Raw genomic sequence first — 9,950 nt, 5'->3', positions numbered from 1 at the left:
TCTTGTTTTTTATGAACTAACAGTTTTAAGGAATACTGTCGAATGTTCCTCAATTTCTATTTGTCTGAAGTTTTGCTCATATTTAGACTGGGGTTATTTTTGGAAAGAACGCCAGAGTTTAAGTGCCTTTCTTATCAGATTGTATTGGAGGTACTGGTGTCCACTTGGCATCCCTGGTTTTGTGACCCTTCATCCCTTGGTTAAGGTGCTGTTTGCCAGGCTTTTCCCCTGGCAAGTGGCTGCTTTTCCCTTTTCATAGTCTGTTCTTTGGAAGAATCTAGCCCACCCTCAAGGAGATGGGAAGAATTGAGCTGCAGCTCCTGGAAGGGGGTATATCTCTCTATATAATTTGTAATTCTTCTGTAAAGCTTTGTCTCTTATCATTAATTTATTCAATCACTTATTTATATCCATATGAACTCATGCATATTTATTTTAAAATTTGAGTTATAAATCTAATACCGTATACTTTGTTTTGTTGCCAAATCAGTCCAGTTTTGGCCACTGGGGACTCTTGCAGGTTGGCTCCTATGTCCGTTTCACATAATCCTGTCCTTTGGTTTTGAGCACTGCTTTGCTTGCCAGCACAAGGAGATGCTCCAGACTCATCTTGTATTTTCCTCCGTTAGTCCTGGAATCAGCCATTTCTCCAAGGAGCCCTGGTTCCTTTTAAGGTGTCTGTATATTCTTTTATGTTTTCTATAGTGACAACCATATCAGCTATAAATAATGACAGTTTTGTCTTTTCCTTTCCAATGATTATACCTTTATTTTTCTTGTCATACTGAGATGACCAGGACATTTAGTACAGTGATGACAGCATGCATCCATGTCTTGTGAATTTTAGAGGAAACACCGCTAACTTTTCCCTATTAAGAATGATACTGTATTTGCTATAGATTTTCCACAGGTTTTATCAGACTAAACAAGTTCCATCTTATTACTCTGCACTGAGAGGCTTTTATTAATCATGAAAGGGTGTTGAATTTTTACCAAATGCCTTTTCTGTTTCTTAGGATGATTATATGTTTTTTTCTCCAGTAATCTGATATGTGGTAAATGAATTTATAGATTTTCCTCATGTTAGACCATCTTTGCATTTCTTGTATAAACACCACTTAGTCATGGCCTTTTATTTTTTTATATAGTGCTGGACTCAGATTGGTAAACAAAAGTTTAGAATTTTGCAGCTGTGTCCATGAATAAAATTGGTCTTTACTTTTCCTTTCTCAGGCTGTTCTTATTGGCTTTTGGCATTAAGGTTCTGCTGGTATAGAATGAGTCAGAGTGTTCCTTCTTTTACAATATTCTGGAAGATGTTGTATAACTTTGGAATGATTGGTTTTGTAGAACTGTAAAACCATCTTGGTCTAGTGTTTTCCTTTTTAATATTGAGTTAATATTAAACTTCTAAATTAGAACCTTTTCAAAAATTATAAATGAGAAGGTTGAAATTTGCTTCCATGTTTATTTTATAAGGCTTTATGCTTGAAATGGCTACACACAAATCCTGAGCAAGACTTTTTAATGATGCATTCTTCAAATTCCTAACAGTTGCTATCCGTAAACGTCTTTCATAAGTAGGTGATAAAATATTTAAAGCCAATTTTTAAATGTTTCAAAGATGTTTAACAATTGGAATTATATCTAACAGCTTTTCTTTTTGTTTCGCTGACAAGTATATTGTTAAAACTTCTCATGATGATGTGAATAGATTTCAAATCCAGTTAAACACTTTCATATTAACAATTTCAAAATAATGATGAAGCTCTTATTTGCAGAACATGCATCATTATTAGAGCCATCACCCTGCAGCTAGCTTGGATACCATTAAAAGGGCTCATCAGCTGCAAACGGATAAAAGTATCTGATACTCGGGAAGACAGAGTTTCAGGGTTTCTACCTGGAGCTACACCCTCTAGAAGCCCCTCCTTGGTCTCCCTGCACCCAGCCCCATCCCAGCCAGTCACAACTTGGGCTGTGCGTGGTGTTTCTTGGAAACTGGAACACAGACTCCTCCAGCAGCTCCACAGGTCCCTTTTCCTCAATGAGCAGAAGACTACAGGAGCTGGCTACTGAAGAGGCCGTCCAAGTGATAGAGCACCTTCTTGGCCCTGCTTAGCATTTACTGCAGAGTTGGATGCTACTTATTTGTGCTCACCACCTGCAGGAACTGCAGAGGGATTTGTCAGCATAGAGAGAAGTGGTCTGCCTAGGGTCTCCACTGCCTCAGGTCCTGCCCGGACACTTCTAGGGCTTGAGGCAATCAATATCTCTTCACCTACCTGTAATCCACATAGCAAGTGGAAGAATCTGCCTGCTATTTTTTGTTTGTTTTGGCAGGAAGAGTTTTAACTACTGCTGTAATTCCTTTAGTAGCTATGGAACTGTTGAGGATTTCCTTTTCTTCTTGAGTCGATTTTGGTAAGATACGGTTTTCTAGGAGTTGGTCTATTTTGTCTACATTTTCAAATTCATTGGCATAAAGTTTCCTTTTTATTCTCTGCTGTATATAAACTGTAACGATGTCTCCTTTTTCATTACTAATATTGGTTATTTGTGCCTTCTCACTTTTTTTCTTGATCAATCTCACCAGAGGTTTATCTATTTTATTAGTCTTTTCGAAGAACCAACTTTTGGCTTTGTTGCTCCTCTCTATTGTATCTTTGTTTTCTATTTCTTTAATTTCTGCTCTTATCTTTTTTGATCTCCTTCCGTCTACATTTTTTGGGTTTATTCTGTTGTTCTTTTTCTAATTTCTTTAACTGGACATTGAGCTAATTAATTTTTATTCTTGCCCATTTTCTAATTTGTGTATTTAAGGATATAATTTCCATCTAAATACTGCTTCTCCACAAGTTTAGATATGTAGTATTTTCATTATTGTTCAGTTATGAGTTCTTCATTTCCATCAAAGTTACTTCTTTGACCTGTAATTTATATAGAAATGTAGATTATCAAATGTTTGGGGATTTAAAAAGTTACCTCTTTGTTATTGAAATCTATCTTAATTGCATTATGGTCAGAAGATGTGTTCGTGTGATAACTCTGAAATTTTTTAGACTTGTTTTATGGCTTAGTATGTGACCAATATTTTCGAATGCTTCCTATGTGCTAATTTATTAGAATGTGTGTTCTCTAATTGTTGAATACAGAGATCTGCATATGTCTATTATCAAGTTTGTCAACTGTTGTTCAACTTTTACTTATTTATGCTGATTTTTTTTATCATGATCTAATAATTGAAAGAGGTGTGTTAATATTCAACTGTGATGGTGGATTTGGCAGTTTCTCCCTGTAATTCTATCTCGTTTCTTGCTTTATGTATTGAGGGTATTTCATTAGGAATATTCAAATTAAGAATTGTTATATCTTCCTGATAAATATGTAATGACCCTCTCTATTCCTGATAATGCATTTTTCTTTGAAATCTATTTTATATTAATGTAATAACACAAGCTTTTCTTGTTGGGATTTGTGTGGTATATAATTTTCCATCCTTTTACTTTTGAGCATTTTCATGCTGTTATGCTTTAATTATATCTCTAGGAAGCAACATATAACTGGACCTTTAAAGAAATCTAATCTGATGATCTCTTTTAATTGGCAAGTTTAGTCTGTTTACATTTACTGTGATATATTTGGGCTTGTTACTGCCATCATACTTTTTTATTTCTGTTTACCATCACTACCTTTTCTATGCTTCATTTTCTTTTTTCTCATCTGCTTTTTTAGTTTCGAGATTTGTTTTCTTATTCAATTTTTTTCTCCCTATTTTTAAAATTTCTTTTTCTATTCTTTCTGTGGTTATTCTTGATATTTTCCGTATATGTTTAACTTATAAAGTCTAAAGTTAAACAGTGTTTTAGTCCCCTTCTTGAAGAATGCAGGAAGCTTAGAAACCTTCAACTCTAGTAATTCCTCTCCTGACCACATACTATTGTTTTCAAATATGTTAGTTTGTTCCTTTTTTAACCTCACAATTATGCATCATTATCAGTATTATTTTATATAGATGGTGTTTGTTTGGATTTACATGCATACATTCTTGTATCTCAGACCATCCGGGATTATTTTCTTTCATTATGAAGATAGTGTTTAAGAGGGTTTTTTTTTGTTTGCTTTTTTTTTTNTAAATTCTTCCAGTCTTTCTTATATGTAAATGTCTTTATTTTATCCTCATTCTTAAGAGATAGTTTGTTACAGGTAGTTTTACTCAATACCTGGAAGATATGGTTCCATTCTCTTTTGGCTTTGAGAAGTCTACTTTGTTGCTGTTAAGAAGTCGACTATCAGATTAATTGCTGGTTTTGTTTTTGTTTTGGCGAGTAAGAGTGTGTGTATGGAGTAGAATGTGCAGGGGTTCCTGCAGTTTTACTCTAACACGTTTACATATGTATTTTTTTAAATTATATTTTGGAAATATCATGCGTCATGGCTCGGTAGATTCATGCTTTTCATAATTTCTGGGAAATCCTCAACCATTATCTCTTCAAATACTGCCTTTCTTTCATTTTTTCTAGTTTTTCCTTCTCAGAATACAGTTAGTCATATTTTGGACCTCCTCATTCTGTCTTCAATATCTCATAACATCTCTGATATTTTCTATCTCCTTGCCTTTTCTGCACTTCATTCTGGATAATTTCTTTAGATATATATTTCAGCTTACTGATTCTTTCTTCAACTATGCCTAATCTGTTCTTTAATCTGTCCATTGAGTTTTTTATTTCAAAAGTTACATTTTTCATTTGTACAAATGTCATATATTTTACTTGCTAATCTGCCTAGTCATCCCTAATAGACTATTATTGTTTGGTCATCTTTGTGATTACATCTGTTATTACTTCTTAAAACATTTTATATAATTTTTGTTCAACCAATAGTCACTGCTTGCATGAATATGAAATTGTAAATATTGTTCACATCTAAACTACATAGTATATTCTGATTACATATCCCTTGTTGTTTACCCTTTTATTTTCCTTGGAGCTAATAATTGTGTATTTTGTTTTCTTTTGCTTAATGTTCTAGTACCTACTACTATTCTTCTCTGAAATTCTTTATACAATCCAAATCAGATCATGTCCTTTCACTATTCAGAATTCTCCCGTGGCTCCCACCACCCTCAACAGAAGCCAAAGCCCTCACCATGGCTCAAAAGTTCCTACATAATCTGGTTCCCTTTACCTCTCTTACGTTGTCTCTCATCACTCTCACTATCACTCACTCTTCTCCAGCCACACTGGCCTCCCTGCTGTTTCCCAGGCATGCTAGATACCCTTCCTTTTCAGGGCCTTTGTACTTGTTTTTCTCACTGCCTGGAACACCCTTCCTCCCAAATGATCTGATGAGTTGCCCTGGTACTTCCAGTGTGCTCAAATGTCACCTCCCTAGAGAAGTGTTTCCTGATCAACATATCTAAAATTGCTCCATCCCATGCATTTTCTATCTCTTTATCCTACTTTATATATGTTTTTCTACAAAGCACTGGTCACTGCCTGGTATATTTTATATATTGTGGTTAGTGTTTGTCTCTCCCCAGTAGACTGTAAGCTCCACAAAGCAGGGACTTCTGTTTTGTTCACTGCTGTATCGCCAGTGCCAAAAAAGAACACTGCATAGTACTTAATAAATATTTGTGAAATAAACTGAATGAATGGATGAATGACTTAATTGATTAATGTGAAGGATAGAGATAAATGCCTTGAGGAGTAGGCTAGGCATGAAGGGCTTTAATGCTATGCTAAGGAACTTGGATGTCATTTTTCAGAAGGGTGGGGGCTGTGAAGAAGCAGTGAGGATAGCTCCTGGGTTCTTCTGGGAAGCAAGTTATCAGTTGGTAGGGTTGTGGCAAAGCCCCATATTCTCTGACTGGCTGTACATCCTAGGGCTCCCGAAGGCAGGCCTTCTTATTCAAATAGCTCTCAAACTGCTGTGTTGTCGTGCTGCCTGTTAACCTGGTGAACAACAAAACCCCAACTGTCATCGAGCTTTCTAATCCTAGCTATCATTCCCCTTTCTCTTGCACTGTGAGAAACTGTTTCCTGGTCCCCTGGCCAAGCAGAGCTGACTCTCATTATACTTTACCTGTGGTACTTGGTGCAGGGGAGCGCGGTGCAGGGGATAGCATGGAAAGTGGTATGATGCTGGGCTCATAGTAAGTGTTGTTATCATGGGAGACACCATAGGAGGGTAAGTTAAGCTTAAAAAGAGTTTTTTTCATTGTCAAAGTGACAACAGGCTGCGTGGGGTTTTAATGCTGACTTTGCCCCTAACCCTACTGGGGCCTAGCCTGGCTCCAGTGTTTCTGCCTGCTCATGGCTCTGTATACTAATTCTCTTGTCTAATGTGTAACCCACTCTCCTGTTTTTGTCACCCACTAATTTCATCATAATGCCATCAGAATTATACAGAGTGCCATGTATAATTAGATCCCTGTGGCATGCCACTAGAGACCTTCCTATCTAGGCCAACATCAATTTATTAATCACTAGCACACTGAGTTTAACCATCCAACTAGCTATAAGTTCAGTTGAGCAAAATTTGACCACCAACTATGTGTCCGGCCTTGTGCTGTACACTGAAGACACAGAGATGAATGAGGTGTGTTCCCAGACACAGAACCATAATTTCAGGACAGTGTGGTCAGTGCAGTAACGCTGGTGGGTAGAATAGATTGTGAGAGCCCCTAAGGAATACACAACCCAGCTCAGGGGACCAAGGAAGGTTTCTTCGAAGAGATGGCATATGAACTAAATCTTAAAAGGTGAGTAGGAATCTTCTAGATGAACAAAGGGAGGAGAGGGCAATCCAGGCAAGGTGTATTAGTCAGGGTTCTCTAAAGGGACAGAACTAATAGGATAGATGTCTATATGAAGGGGAGTTTATTAGGAGAATTGACTCACACGATCACAAGGTGACGTCCCATGAGAGGCCGTCTGCAAGCTGAGGATCAAGGAAGCCAGTCTGAGTCCTAAAACCTCAAAAGTAGGGAAGCCAACAGTGTAACCTTCAGTCTGTGGCTGAAGGCCTGAAAGCCCCTGGCAAACCACTGGTTTAAGTCCAAGAGTCCAAAAGCTGAAGAACTTGGAGTCTGATGTTCAAGGGCAGGTAGCATCCAGCACGGGAGAAAGATGAAGGCTGGAAGGCTTAGCAAGTCAGGTCCTTCCGTATTCTTCTGCCTGCTTTATTCTAGCTGTGCTAGCAGCTGATTAGTTGGGGCCCACCCAGATTGAGGGTGGGTCTGCCTCTCCCAGTCCACTGACTCAAATGTTAATCTCCTTTGGCAGCACCCTCACAGACACACCCAGGAACAAGACTTTGCATCCTTCAATCAAGTTGACACTCAATATTAACCGTCACACACAGGATACAGCATGGGCAGAGGCCCAAAAATGAGAAGCAGCATGGTGTGTGCCAGCCTGCCTAATGACACTCACAGTTTTTCTGTCCTTCCACGACCCCATCCTAGAAGACTACTAAAATGCAGACATGAGTTTGGGACCTTCCCTGACATGCTAATCTGTTAACTATTCATAAAATTAATAGAAAATTGGTGTGACATGACTGTCCACAAGCTTGTCCATATCAGCTTCCCATGTCCCTGGTTTCCTTGCCTAGACTCTGAAGTTTATGTGACTGGCTTCCTCTAGACCTCCTCTGGGGTTCCGGTTACTCCCACTGTCCTGGTGGTTATGAGGTCTCCTTTGGCCCCATATGTGGAGATACTGTGAGGAGGAGTTTTTCTGACTTCTGATACTGGCTGTGGAGTAGAAACCCTCATTTTTCAGGGAATGGACAGGACCTGCTCATCCTGTCCTCGATACCGGGGTTCATCTCTCCTTGAGCTGCATTCACACCCATACTAATCCAGGAAAAGTGTATTGTGGATTCTGGCAGGCCCAATTTTAAAGCAGGGAGGCCCCACATCGTGGTTGTGTGACCTTAGCCAAGTTACCTCTTCTCTTTGAGCATCAGTTTCCTCATCAGTAAAAGGGGCTGCCCACCTGGGACAGTTGTTGTGGGTATTAAAGCATATGTAAAGTACCTGGCCCTGGGTACTTTCTCACCATTTATTGAACACCTACTACTGTCACTATTAAAGGGAGAACAGCATAGTGGTGAGAGCATGAGCTGTAGATCCAGGCCAACCTGGATTTGGATTGCAGCTCAGCTACTTACTAGTGTTGTGACCTTGGTTGAATTTCCTGGCCTTGTTCAGCCTTAGTTGTATCATTTGTGAAATGTGGTGAATGTACCTAGTTTAGAGTCATTTGTGTGTGATTATAGTAGTGTATAATATGCAAGGTGGGGGCCTTCACAGATCCCAGGCCCCTCCCCAGCCTGCCCTCTTCAAAGACACCTCCCCCTGGGGACCTGCCTCTTCCTCAGCCTCCTTTCTAAGTCTATCAAAGAGAACCAGGCTGCCCCCTCAGAGTCATAGAATCACCTTCTTAAGGGAACTTTTTTTTTTTGAGAACAGAGCCTTGCTCTGTCACCAGGCTGGAGTGCAGTGGCACAATCTCAGCTTACTGCAACCTCCGCCTCCTGGGTTCAAGCGATTCTCCTGCCTCAGCCTCCCGAGTAGCTGGGACTACAGACGTGCGCCACCACGCCCAGCTAATTTTTGTATTTTTAGTAGAGACGGGTTTCACCATGTTGGCTAAGATGGTCTGGATCTCTTGACCTCATAATCTCCCCGCCTCGGCCTCCCAAAGTGCTGGGATTATAGGCGTGAGCCACCGCACCCAGCCCTTAGGGAAATTTTCTAATGTTAAACTGCTCTTGCATTTCTGGGATTAAACTCAATATTTTTATGTTGTATTAAATCTTATTTTATTCATTCTGGATGTGGTTTGCTAATAAATTGTTTAGGATTTTTGCATCTTTAGCCATCTGTATTTGAATGGTTAAGTTTATAATGATCTCATCCAATAAATATGTGAGTTTTCTAGGAATTGGTCCAATTCATCTAAGTTTTCAAATTAATTATATTCTCTTATTTTAAATTTTTTGCTGTATCTTTTATGTTGTTCATGTTATTTGTGCCTTTTCTGTTTTGTGGGGGTTTTTTTTGTTAGTCCCTCCTAAGATTTTTTTTTTAGGCTGGGCATGGTGGGTCACGCCTGTAATCCCAGCACTTTGGGAGGCCAAGTCAGGCGGATCATCAGGTCAAGAGATCAAGACCATCGTGGCCAACATGGTGAAACCCCGTCTCTACTAAAAATACAAAAATTAGCTGGGTGTGGTGGCACATGCCTGTAGTCCCAGCTACTCGGGAGGCTGAGGCAGGAGAATTGCTTGAACCCGGGAGGTGTAGGTTGCAGTGAGCCGAGACAGTGCTACTGCACTCCAGCCTGGTGCCTGGTGACAGCAAGGCTCTGTCTCAAAAAAAAAAAAGCACAGATTTTTTTTTTTTTTTTTTTAGCAACTGGCCTTGAAAGCTTACCATGTATATTTAACCTAAATTCCAAGGTTAAACCTACTCCCCACCCAAACAATTCACAGACTTTATAAATCTTTAATGTCCCCCAATTTACATGTTATTATGTCTACTGTTTTTGTCCTCCCTTATTAAGGACTACACTAACAATATTGTTATTTTATGTGCAGACATTGTTTGCTTAGATTTAAATACTCATTTACCTTTTATTTGCCCACCTTTCTTCTTTTACCTCAACTGTTGTTTTTTTGGGTGATTTTTCTTCTTCTTGAAATATATACAGAACTTTAGAAGATCCTTTAGTGTAGATCACTTAATTAGAAAGTCTTAATCTGTGTTTATCTATAAATGCCTTTTTTTCCTTTTATTCTTCTTAAGATAGGTTTGATAGGTACCCAGTTCTAAAGTACCTTTTTAGAAGGATATTAAACACTGACACTAAGAGGACATTATGACACTCTTGTCTAGTTTCCATGATTACTGTTGCAAAGTCTACTGTTACTCTAAT

The 9,950-nt window shown here is 38.8% G+C and overlaps 1 long non-coding RNA gene across 1 annotated transcript in view; it reads left to right on the top strand.

Moving 5' to 3' along the window:
- LOC119469384 overlaps positions 1–9,950 on the top strand; it is a 71,469-nt gene that overhangs the window by 27,980 nt on the left and 33,539 nt on the right. The window lies entirely within an intron of this gene.

Source organism: Cebus imitator, unplaced genomic scaffold, assembly GCF_001604975.1.
Source record: "Cebus imitator isolate Cc_AM_T3 unplaced genomic scaffold, Cebus_imitator-1.0 Scaffold640, whole genome shotgun sequence".
In the NCBI taxonomy this organism is placed as follows: Eukaryota; Metazoa; Chordata; class Mammalia; order Primates; family Cebidae; genus Cebus; species Cebus imitator.
Note: the sequence above shows the minus strand (reverse complement) of the source record. Positions and strands in the feature narration are given on the sequence as shown.